This window comes from Podarcis liolepis, assembly GCF_965112155.1.
Source record: "Podarcis liolepis genome assembly, chromosome: 16".
Classification (NCBI taxonomy): domain Eukaryota; kingdom Metazoa; phylum Chordata; class Lepidosauria; order Squamata; family Lacertidae; genus Podarcis; species Podarcis liolepis.
Genome location: NC_139567.1, coordinates 31,985,791 through 31,998,533, shown reverse-complemented (window position 1 = coordinate 31,998,533; position 12,743 = coordinate 31,985,791). Strand labels below are relative to the sequence as shown.

Below are 12,743 nucleotides of genomic sequence, written 5' to 3'. Positions count from 1 at the left end.
CTTTCGTGTGCATGCACACTTCTTCAGATACACTGAAACAGAAGTTGCCAGATCCTTCTATATAGTGAGAAGGTGGGGAGGGGTATTACTCAGAAGGGTGGTGGGAATGGGAGATTGGCAGATAGCTGAGATGAGCCTGTTGACGACTCTTAACGACTGTAATAGGTCTTACAGGAAAAGGCAAGGGATGAGAAGGTGAGAAGGATCTGGCAACTTCTGTTTCAGTGTATCTGAAGAAGTGTGCATGCACACGAAAGCTCATACCAAGAACTAACTTAGTTGGTCTTTAAGGTGCTACTGGAAGGAATTTTTTTATTTTGACTATGGCAGACCAACATGGCTACCTATCTGTAACTTAAAACTTAGTACAGTTTGAGTAAGCAGATTCTCCTAACAATATCTTTAATGCAGTCTGGGTAAGGGGAATCATGTGTGTGTGTGTAGAAACTAGCCTAGCGTACACAAGTAAAATTTGCACTCATTGCTGAACCCACTTTTGCTTCTGCCTCTGCCCACCAGCCCTTGGAAGCAGGGGTGCCAACTTGGGGGGAAAATGGGGGGGCAGGTAAGCCCTGCCCCACATAATCAGTCACTAGTTGCGGTGCAACACACACCATCTGAATGACAATGCCCCTCATCTTGGGGGAGGGGTGCGGAGCAGCTCCCTCAGATATTTTATTGGGGGGGTTGAAAGCTCCTACGCTTTCAAGGCTGCCCAGAAGGGCATGTATCCCTCAGGCTGAAAAGGATTTCTCTGCGTTGCAAGGCTTTAAAAACAAAACAAAAATGAATAGCAGATAAGCAGCAGCTGCTGTGCAGTTATTTTGTATCCTGTTGTTGGATCAAGGTCATACAGATAGAAGGGGCTTATTAAGGCACAACTGAAAGCTAATTTGCGCTTGGGAAGTACGATTCAAGGCATCTTTCGGGATCTCTCAGGCTGATAACTGTGAGAAGGATGTGATATAAATTCCTGAGGTGACAGAGTCATACTTTGACCATCCAGAACAGCCCAGGAGTTTTAAGAGCAATTATTTCCAGTCTATTTGTTTTTTTAGCAAGGGGAACCTTGCCAAGTTAGCAGCCACCATGGAGCAGTTAATTGCTTGGTTGGTATAAAAGAGGTGGCCTAGGAAGGACTAGGCTCTGATGGAGCAAGGTTGATATTGGATCAAAATGCTATTTTAACAGCTGGTGAGCAATGCCAGCCCAGAGAAATGGGGCAGAGGGAAATCACCAACAGCATTAACTCAGTGGTTGAGCACCCAGGGGCAGTGCAAGGCCCCTGAGTTCAGTTCTCAACATCTCCAGATAAGCCGGGGACAGACTCCTGTTAGAAACCCTGGTGAAGGTTGCCAGCTTTTCCCTGCAAATATCTCCAGATAAACCCATTTCTATAGGCAGTTTTGACCAATCCAAATATTTGCCGAATGTAATGCATCTTTTAAAAGCTATATTCAGTAGTATATTGTCAGGGAACTGACATCAGAGCGAGAGGCAAAGGGGAGGCTCACAGATTCTGCCGGCGAAGGACCCAGCAGCAAGGGGAGAAACGGCTCAGTAGAGGGGGAAGCTAATCAGCGCAACACCAGGGAGAAAGGGGGGCAGATGGGGGAATCGGAGGGAGGGCTCCAGGACTCTTCACTGGACATCAGTGAGGAGAGCCCAGGTCCTCCGCTGTCCACGCCCTCCCTGCGCAGAAGACTCCCGCGCAGTGAGAGGAGGAGGAGACTGGGTGTCAAACAACTTTTATGTTGGAAGAGGTTCAAGAAACACCCACTGACGGATTCTGCCAGCGATTGAGGCAGCTGCGATGAGCAAGGGCTGTGCAGTCAGAAAGGTTTAACAAGGCAAATTAGCCTAGAGAGGCACCAGTTTACGCACGAGTAACTCATAGCCATTACATATATGCACTGCTTGGCTGCAGAACTGTGTTGCAAAATTTGGAGAAAAGTAAACTTCCAAGGATAGCTGTGTTTCAGTTCATGTATGGGTTCAAAAACTGCAGGTTAAGAAGGTTCACATTAAAATGCAATCAAAATAAAATCCCCTCCCATCCCTACCCCACACCTTCCAAGGGATGCTTGCTTCTACCTGCATTTGATGAATCAAACCCTTCAAGTGATCAGAGTCTCTGCCTATCTCTTGCAAATCACCCAGAGATCTACTAGTATGTCCTGATGTACCTCCCGGGTCCCTTCACCCCTGTCATTGTAAGCAATCTAGTCTAACCCCCTGTTGGATCCAGAAGATCCAGAGCTAGAGTCAAGTTTGAAGCGAGGCAAAGCCCATGCAGCACCACTCTAAGTCATCAGTTCCATTGTCAAACACCTCTTAGCTTCAAGAGGTTTATCCTAACATTCAACTAAAATTCCCCTTCCTGTAATGTAAGCCTGTCTAGACTTTGTCCATTAGTTACAGATCCAGTACACTCTGTTTTAAAGCCATGTTTGTGTCATTTGAATTGTGATTTCTCTCACTCACACAATGTACTGCTTTGGACTATCTTCTTGGGCCAAGGCATTAACCATTGTACCTCTGCGCTGCACTGGACCCTGGAATCTTAGGACTTTGCTCTCTGACTCCCCACAGGCAGAACCACCACCTCACAAAATCTGAGGAGCATTATACTGCAAGCGCTGAGCGCATCTGAGACTTCAAGGCCTTTTGCAGGGCTCAAGGCTGCCTGATGAAAATGTCAGAATTCGAATGTTGCTTCAGCAGCAGTCGGGCCTTAGACCGTGCCTTATAGACCAGCGGCAGTTCTGTCTCGTCTGTAAGTTCCACCTTTACTGAAAGCTGCTCCTCCGTCAGAAGCAGGTCTCTCGATACGATACCATAATCTTTATTGTCATTGTCCCATACAGAACAACGAAACTGAAAAATCTACACCAGACATTCAGAAACCAACAAGCCTGCTATCCCAGCTCTCCAGCCGTAATTAATCCAACCACGTTGTATCATCTGCAAATTTAATGATCTTTTTACTCATGTATTTGGGGGTATTTGGGGTGTATAGAGTGTATATAAAAGCAGGCTCAACACGCACCCCTGCGGCATCCCCATATTCATGATGAGATCCGCAGAGACGTGGGAACCCATCCTGACCCATTGGGAACAGTTTGATAGAAAATCTAATATCCACCTGCACAAACGTGGTGGAAGTCCCAGGTCTAATAGTTTGGGCACCAATCTATGTGGAAGAATAGTATTAAATGCAGAACTAAAGTCTACAAATAACAATCTCGCATAGTTCCCTTGCTTCTCCAAATGAGTCAGGACAGAACGTAAAACCATTACCACAGCATCCTCCATGGATCTCTTTGCCTTGTATGCAAACTGGTAAGGGTCAAGTCCCACTGGCAGGAGCTGCTTGGCATACCCAAAGCCCCTTTTCAACAGGATGCCCTTGGGCTGCTCTCCCTCGCCCCCTTCCCTGGCTTGGCAAGACAGGCTGCTGCTGTTGCTGCTCAGGCCCATCATGAAGCAGATTAACACAGGTGAACAAAGGCAATCTTGTTCTGGCCTGAACCAGCCTATGTGCTATGCTGTTGGGGGTGGGAACAGCCCTTTCTTAGGACAAACATCACCTTGCGGGTCCTGCCACCGTACTCGCCTTTTCTCTAAACTAAAAAGCCCCAAGCCCTGCAATGTGATAGGAACAGAAAGACGGGTCTGGAATAATGTATTCAATGCCTCTAGGTCTGTATGTACGTATGATGTATGTAGGGGTGGTCTTGGACTCCAGGGCGGGCAATTTAAAATGTCTATATAAGGGCGGGCACACCTTTGCTCTGGGTCCTCCTCCGTCCCCCTGCGTGTGAGGGGAGCACCCTGTTGCAACAGTTCAATAAAGATCAGGCTTACTAGCTGCTTTGCTTCTGAATATTCTCTGGTTGGCCTCTGTTATTTTCTCCTACCGATAGAGAATCTACAAAAGACTCTATAAGGGCTCTTGTGTCCCTCATAAGGGAATAAGGACAGGTTTTGTTTATTACAGATGGCAATCACGAAGGGACCTTTGGTTGCCCGGATTCTGGGGGCGAGGAAGGACTGGTGCTCTAGCACGCACCAGGCCATTTGCCAGGAGGAGCCACCTGTCCTCCAGTGATGCCCTGGCCATTTCCAAATCTAGCAGTCTGCCCCATCTATGTGCTCCCCACCCCGCTCCACACACACTACAAGGAAGGCAAAAGCATACAGTGCCAAAATAAATCCCTGAGAACCCGCCTCCCCCACCACCTGGCTGTTTCTCTGCTAATATGTTGGAAGGAATCACGCACTGTGCAAAGGCCCTCAGCCAATATCCTTGCAGCCAATATCATTGCTGTACTGACTTCCTCCCAATTTAGGCCTGGTGCTTCTCCCTGCCCTTCTTAAAAGGGGAATAAAACGCCCCTGCAAAAAAAAGAAAAAAAAGAGGAAAGTTTCCTCTTGTGAGAGTTGCTAAACTAGCTTCCACTTTCCATCAGCAGCCTGTGGCAGGCACCTCTTGAGTGAAAATATCTCTTCTGCTCTTTCTGGAAATTTGATCCATTCTGCAGGAAACCATGTGCCTTTAAAGGAGTCCGGATTGGGGTTTCCACCCCTGCTCTACCTCCCTGCCAATGAAGATGATTTCAAATCTAAGCAAAGATGCACTACTGTAAAGGGTCCTTTTGCCATACCATCGAATCTCAAGGCTCGTCCTGTTCCATCTACTGCAAAGTCTAGCAAGGTTACAGCAATGACAGTCTGGAACCGCTGAACTGACGGATGAGGGATTTTCTGTCTCCGTGCTTCTTTGTAATTTGCAAGAAAAGGAAAAAGAAAAGGAAAAAAGGGGGGTGCCTTTGCTTGGCATGCGAAGTAAGATTTTTTTCTTGTTTTGAAAAGTCGCTTTTCCCACGCACAAACGTCTTCACCGCCCGGCCACTTCATCGCCAAAGACTAAAATTGGGAATGTGACCCCGGCATCCGTTACAAAGTGCAAAACAGAATAGCAAGCAGGTATGTGAACTTTACAATGCTTTTTCTCCAACTTTGGGAAGATGGCAAGGGGATTCAAGCACCCTTGGGTGCTCTGGAAGCAGAAGAGGGGTGAATGATGATAATGCTTCAGTAGCTAAGAAATTTAGGGGCAAAACCCAGAATTCACATGCAATGTTTTAAACCAGTGGTTCCCAAAGTGAGCAATAGCGCCCCCTGTGTGTGTGTGGGGGGGGGGTAGGATGACCTGGAGGGGCACTAAGATGCAAGGGGGGGGGTCCCTGGAGGCAGAAATTGTCAGGAGCTCGTCCTACACTCGAAGTAGGACCCTGGCAGAGACACATGCCCGACTGGCATGTTCTCTCCCTCCTGGTTGATCGTTCAGGAGCTTCAAAAGCTTTTTTCAGACTTTGAAAAACTGGTGTCGCTGGATCAAGTCCATCAGATTTGTTAAATTAATTAAACTAACTAGTTTCAATTGGATTCTGAATAAATATGCAATTAATTGCTCTCAGTTATAATTTTATTGTGTTATGATCTTCCTTAGTGGGTTGTGCAAACCGCTGTGCTGAACAATGCTTTTTATAGGGTAGGGGGCACTGGGGATGAATATATAGAACCAAGGGGGCAGAGGTCCCCCCCTCCCATTTATTTATTTTTTAGAGCCACTGGTTTAAACACTAATGGCTGCTTTTTAGCTTCTTGCACTGTGAAAAACAAACATCCTGAACAAATGACCGAGTATTTTGAAGTCTGTCAATGTAGCTTCCCGAGAGAATGGCATTCCTCATGAAATGACTTGCGACAGAGACGTGCTTTATTAGATATGTCTTAAAGGAATGTACCGTGATGTTGAGGTTTATCCACTTCCTTAGGCCATCAGAATAGGCCAGTTCTCATTTTTATAATTGGTGCTTGGATATGGATACCCTAAGTAGAAAGTCTGGCAGGTGTTCCTTCAGAATACTTGGAGGCTGTTGACCAGGTTGAGTTTCAGGTATGTTAAAGGGGTGTGTGCTGGGTTTGAGACATGTACTCCAGGGATGAGGAACCTGTGGCCCTCCAGATGTTGCTGGACTCCAACTCGCATCCTCCCTGACCATAGGCCATGCTGGCTGGGGCTGATGGGAGTTGGAGTCCAGCAACATCTGGAGGAGAGCCCTAAGTTCTGTACCCTTGAAGAACACCCTCCAACACTCGACAACCTGTGCATGTGTTTTGCACTCACCTAACCCAATAGCAGGGACGCGGGTGGCGCTGTGGGTTAAACCACAGATCCTAGAACTTGCTGATCAGAAGGTCAGCGTTTCGAATCCCCGCGACGGGGTGAGCTCCTGTTGCTTGGTCCCTGCTCCTGCCAACCTAGCAGTTCGAAAGCACGTCAAAGTGCAAGTAGATAAATAGGTACCGCTCCGGCGGGAAGGTAAACGGCATTTCCGTGCGCTGCTCTGGTTCGCCAGAAGCGGCTTAGTCATGCTGGCCACATGACCCAGAAGCTGTACGCCGACTCCCTCAGCCAATAAAGTGAGATGAGTGCCGCAACCCCAGAGTCGGCCACAACTGGACCTAATGGTCAGGGGTCCCTTTACCTTTAACCCAATACCATGTGTGATTTTTCTTTCGGTCCCACACTAGAAGTGCCCTTATAGTTCAGACTATTCTAGAGCACCATTTATCACCATTTATGTTCCCGCTTGGACTACTGCAATGTGCTCTACGTGGGGCTACCTTTGAAGGTAACCCGGAAACTGCAATTAATCCAGAATGCGGCAGCTAAACTGGTGACTGGGAGTGGCCACCAGGACCACATAACACCGGTCCTGAGAGATCTGCATTGGCTCCCAGTACATTTCCGAGCACAATTCAAAGTGTTGGTGCTGACCTTTAAAGACCTAAACGGCCTCAGCCCAGTATACCTGAAGGAGCGTCTCCATCCCCATCGTTCAGCCCAGACACTGAGATCCAGCACTGAGGGCCTTCTAGCGGTTCCCTCATTGCGAGAAGTGAGGTTACAGGGAACCAGGCAGAGGGCCTTCTCGGTAGTGGCGCCTGCCCTGTGGAACGCCCTCCCTTCAGATGTAAAGGAAATAAGCAGCTATCCTATCTTTAAAAGACATCTGAAGGCAGCCCTGTTTAGGGAAGTTTTTAATATTTAATGCTGTATTGTTTTTAACACTTGATTGGGAGCTGACCAGAGTGGGCGGGGTATAAATAATAAATTATTATTATTTTACAGTATTATTATTATCAGTTGAATTCCCCCCACCATCAAATCAATTTTAAAAAGAGAGAAAGAAAAACCCCTTCTGTTCACTCGGGGCCACAGGTAGCGTGCAAATCTGCGTGCTCCAAATTGTTAAGATTGCAGGATGGTTTGGGGGATGGGGCAGAGGACTTCCTGAGCGAAGCTACACACCTTCTTGCAGCCAGGACAGGTACATGCTCTTGGCTGCAGACCACCTCATCTGCCATCATCCAGCTCTTCTTAGAAGAAGGGGAGGTAGGCAGGGGCCTCTCGGAGAAACAAAAGGCGACATTATTCCCCCAGGAGCCTCGCGCTCTGATGGATGAATAGAGTATTCAAAGACATAAATCTTATGGACTAGATTGTTTTTCATCCTCAGATATAACTGTGCCAGTTGTCTGCTGGAAGGCGGAGCCCCTGCTGCGACGAGAGCGGGGGAACGGCAGTGTGCCTTGATGCTTGCACCTTCTTCAGAACATTTGGGCTGGGTTCTGGGGGGCTGTAAGGAGGCGAAGAGCCATGCTACCTGAAAAGGAGTCACAGATGGTATTTAACTCTTAGTAGGCTTGCTAAGATGTACAGTGGTACCTCGGGTTACAGATGCTTCAGGTTACAGACTCCACTAACCTAGAAATAGTAGCACCTTAAAGACCAACTAAGTTAGTTCTTGGTATGAGCTTTCGTGTGCATGCACACGAAAGCTCATACCAAGAACTAACTTAGTTGGTCTTTAAGGTGCTACTGGAAGGATTTTTTTTATTTTGACTATGGCAGACCAACACGGCTACCTATCTGTAACTAGAAATAGTACCTCGGGTTAAGAACTTTACCTCAGGATGGGAGCAGAAATCGCGCAGCAGCAGCGGGAGGCCCCATTAGCTAAAGTGGTACCTCAGGTTAAGAACAGTTTCAGGTTAAGAACGGACCGCTGGAACGAATTAAGTACTTAACCCGAGGTAGCATTGTATAAGACTAAATCAGATAAGTGCTGGAGATGCAAAGAGGGGGAAGGAAACATTCTTTCATGTGCTGTGGACTTGTAAAAGGGTAAAAGAGTCTTGGGAAATGTCCATAATGAATGGAAAAAATGTTTACTTTCCCCTCCCAAACCCAGAGTCCTTTCTGTTGGGGATCATTCAGACTGAAATTCCCAGGTGTCAGAAAAAGTTATTTATGTATGCTACTACTGCGGCCTGTGTTTTGTAAGCCTCAAAATGGAAAACGTGCGAGGTCCCAACCGAAGAAGAATGGCAACTTAAGTTGACAGAATATGCACTACTTGCAGACTTAACATATAGAATAAGAGAACAAGAAGAACATTCGTTTAGAGATTGAACGTTGATTGAATATATGGGAAATAATTGTGTACAGCCGAAAATGCTGGCAGCGTTAATGAACCAAATGAACCACGGAAAGAGAAGAAGGGAAGTCATTGATATCTTAAGGATGTAAAATGAGTATATTAAATTGTAAAACAGAAAATTTAATAAAAATTATACATAGGTTGTTTTTCATCCTAAGATATAACTAAGCCAGTTGTCTGCTGGCAGGCGGAGCCCCTGCTGCAATGAGAGCAGGGGAATGGCAGTGCGCCTTAATGCTGGCACCGTCTCCAGAACAGTCACATTTGGGCTGGCTTCCGGGGGGCTGTAAGGAGAAGAAGAGCCATGCTGAACCGGGCTAATCTAGTACAGCATCCTGCTTCCCACGGGGGAGAATGCTCTTGCGCTCAGGTCCTGTGGGTGCCCTTGGCTTGATCCAGGGGGATCTTATGTTCTTATAGTAGTGGCTAGCCAGTTGCTTCCAGGAATCCTACAAGGAAGACATGAGAGCAGGTGTAAGTTCCCCTGCGCTTACTCCATAGCGAACCTAAGGAAAGCCTGCTGGATCAGTCCAATGGCCCCTCTCCTCCAACATCCTCTTCTCACGGAGGTGACTCAGATGCCTGTGGGAAGCCCCCAGCAAGATCTGATCACAAGAGCCCTCTCTTTCCCTTCTCATGGCCTCCAGCAACTGGTATTCAGAAGCATCTCTGCATCTGGCTGTGGAGGCAGAACTTAGCCGTCACAGCTAGTCACTGTTGATAGCCTTCTCCTCCACTATGAATTGCCCAATGCTCTTTGAAAGCCATCTAAGTTGGTGGCCGTCCTTGCCTCCTGTTGGGGAGAGTTCCACAGTTTAACTAGGTGCAGCATGAAGAAGTTGTTTCTTTCATCTGTCCTGTGAAGGAACGACCGCCAGGTGTGGAGCACACTTCCACCTGCAGACAAGCCGCAGCTGTCTGAACATCATGCCCTCTATCTAACCTTTGCTCTCTTAGTAGTCTGCCGTGCCCTGTCTGTGACCTTTGTCTCTTTCGATTAAACATTGTTCAGGGGGAAAGTGACGCGGTGGAAACAGGTGCCAAATTAACTTTGTACCACCCCACGATCTCATGATTGGAAGAGGTGTAAAGGGCACAGTCCAAAATGTATCTGACTAGTTTTGCATATTGTGCTAATAAAAAGAGCCTCGGCAGAGCTAGCTGGCAGCTTGCTTATGCACAGCTCACCTGATGATCAACACCTGTCTCGTGTCCTTCACTTCAGTCCTGAATCTTCCAACATTCAGCTTCATGGGACGCCGATGAGTTCCAGTGTTAGAAGAGAATTAGTTTCCGCCATCCACTGTCTCTATGCCACGCATAATTTTATACACTTCTATGTCATTTCTTATTTCATTATTAATATTAATAATCCCACCTTTCCTCCAGGGAGCTCAAGGTGGCTACATACTTTCTCCTCTTACCCATTTTCCCACAACAACCCTGTGAGGTAGGTTAGGCTGAGATACATTGAGTGGCTCAAGCTCACCTAGCGAGCCTCCCGGCTGAAGGAGGATTTGAACCCTAGTCTCTCCCAGGTCCTAGCCCAGCACTCCAACCACTACACCACACTGGCTCACATCACCTTTTTCTCCTAAGCTAAAAAGTCCCAAATGTAACTGGTGACGGTGACACGACTCAGCAAAGCTGAGTGATGCTCATCCTGTGTCTTCCCTTTACTTACCAGGCGCGGCTCTGTAGTTATTTCTTGGGGAGTCTGTCGGTGGAAGGTCCTCTGTGTCACCCTGGGAGAAGCAGAAATGAAAGTTGGTCCCTCTCCAGGACACAGGAAGAGAGATCAGAAGCCTGGGCTCTGGGTGCAACCTGCCTTGCTGGTCTGGTCAGCACTGGGTTCCTTCCTCTTCCTTTTCCCCACAGGTAAGCTGCTCATGTGGCAGAGAAGTTGTGGACAGGTGTGCAGATGCCCAGGTAATGGCTCCTGTCAGTCCTCTCTGTTGTTTGCCCCTTGATGGCTTTTGTTGGCAACTGGGATTATGAGTGTGCTGGGCCCAGGGGTAACCCATGAAATGTGGTCCAGGTCTGGTCCAGAATCCAAAGGTTCCGCTAGGAGTCAGTCCGACAGGGTCAAGGCAGGACACAAGGCAGGAAACCAGGCAAGGACAGGTACAAGATCTCAGGCAGGATCTGGCATACAGCAATGTTGCTCCCACAACCTGGGGTGGGGTCCGACAGCCTTTTATCTTTGTCGGGGTAATGGCCGGTCCTGATCCCCCAGAGACTCACCTCCCTGTTTTGCCTGAAGGCGAGCACTCCTCCTGCAAGTACTTAGGTCTCTCCTTCTCTCAGACCTTAGTGTCTGCAGCTCAGGAGACGTCGGTGGGTTACTAGACCCAGAGGCCGCCTCAGCCTCCCCTGACCCAACTGGTAGTGGAGCAGCTGTAAGTGATGGCCCAGCTGAAGGCAACGAGGTAATCCCCGCATCTGGAGCCAGAGCAGGCTCAGGCCCCTAACTCAGCCCAGCTGGTGTTTGTTGTAGGGGAACCTGTGCAGACTGGGACTCTTCAGAATCAGGCCCCAGACTTGGTTCAGATTATGCCTGAGGCAAAGGATCCGGTGCAGACTGAGACTCCTCTGGTGCCGAGTCCGAGCCTGAGTCCCAGGCCATCACAATGAGCAGCTAGCAGCTTCATACTCAAGGTTGCTTGCGAATTCTAAGAAACAAACAAATAAAAACCAGTGCAGTTTTGAAGAGTTCAGTCCGCCATCTTGATTCAGAATGGTGTCCACTTGTATCCAAACATAGGTTCCTTGATCTCAGGAAGCACCCTGCAAAAGTTATGGTATTTTAAGAGGTGTCCTACTGCACGGAGAACAAACACATTTCCAAAATATTGTTACAGGTTGGGGGACGACGACAAATTCCCTTAAATTCCTGGGTGCCAGATCCTCCCCATAATTCCTGGATTTAGTAAGGGTCAAAATTAATTAAGGCTTGATTCAACTTTTCCAAGCACTGAAACATAACTAGATTTAATTATGCTAACGAACCAAGCCAGCTCTGCAGGGGACAAAAGCCAAGGGTGGCCATCAAGGAAACTATCAGAGGGCAAGACTGGCAGGCAAGGTGGGCCCTTCTTCAGGTTTAGGGTTTCAACCTTGAATGAGGTAGGCTGGGGGGAGGTCCTTAGCAGTGAGAAGGAGAGGGAGGGGCAGACCTCTGTGTGAGCTGGGCATGACAGGCTGGAACTAAGAGACACAGAGGATGGCTTCTTGCTGTCTGTAGAATCCAGTGCTGCCCTTAAGACCCAAATCGGATGAGAACGCTCTGCAATCCCTCTATCTGGACTGAGGTGGCATATAGGTGTAAATAGAACCATATAACATAAGGACACTGCCATCTCTGCTGTGCCCAATTTCTGAAGAAAACACAAATCCTGGGTAAGTGCCTGGAACCCATGAAATCTCATACTGCTCAGAGATAAGGATAGCATGTAGCAATATACAACAGGGAAACAAACGGATAAGGATGATATTTGCAAATCTTTTTAAAAGATTCCTTAAATCTATAGGGCCCAAAGGCCGAGATCACAATACCCGCTGCCCAAACAACTCACCATGCAAGGGGAGTTGTTGGGGGGGGGGGTGCGTCGCAGGACACTTCACATCTAGGATGGGAAATTTAGAAGTTGTGGGTATGTTGTTGTTTTTTGAAATCCCCAAATGCTTTTTTCACCTTTAGATTTGGGCCAAGGTTAGTTACACTGCATGTTAATAGGAGAGGATCAGGTATCTAATCTGCGCTGAATGACCTTAAACATCATCCTCTGCACGGAATCATAAAAGCAGTTCTGTCCCAGAGAACCCACCAACCACATCACGGCTTCTGTTTAACTGTGGAGCTCAAAAGCTGTGTTTTTTTGGTACCACAGTATTGCTATACACTGGCTGCACAAGCCCTGAGCCCTTTCAGCTCAGACTAAAACTGCACACCTGTACTCTTGGGATGGCCGATGGTGAAGGATGATGGGAGCTGGAGTCCAACCACATCTGGAGGGTTACAGGGTCCCCATCCATGAATAGGCATTTAGAACTGATCTGTGTGGTTAGAGCATCTGCTTTGCATGCAGAAGGTCCCAGGTTCAATCCCTGATGGCATCGCCAGGTGCGTCTGGGAAAGAACCCTGTCTGAAAATCTAGAAGGATCCA

The 12,743-nt window shown here is 47.8% G+C and overlaps 1 protein-coding gene across 1 annotated transcript in view; it reads right to left on the bottom strand.

Annotated features, from left to right (window-relative positions):
• The window catches only part of LOC310695280 (uroplakin-3b-like), a 50,894-nt gene extending 44,366 nt beyond the window's left edge, over window positions 1–6,528 (bottom strand). Inside the window, exon 1 of the mRNA XM_083479451.1 lies at window positions 6,331–6,528. The gene's annotated coding sequence lies outside the window, so the exon portion shown is untranslated. The remainder of the gene's footprint in view (window positions 1–6,330) is intronic.
• Between the last annotated feature and the right edge of the window lie 6,215 nt (window positions 6,529–12,743).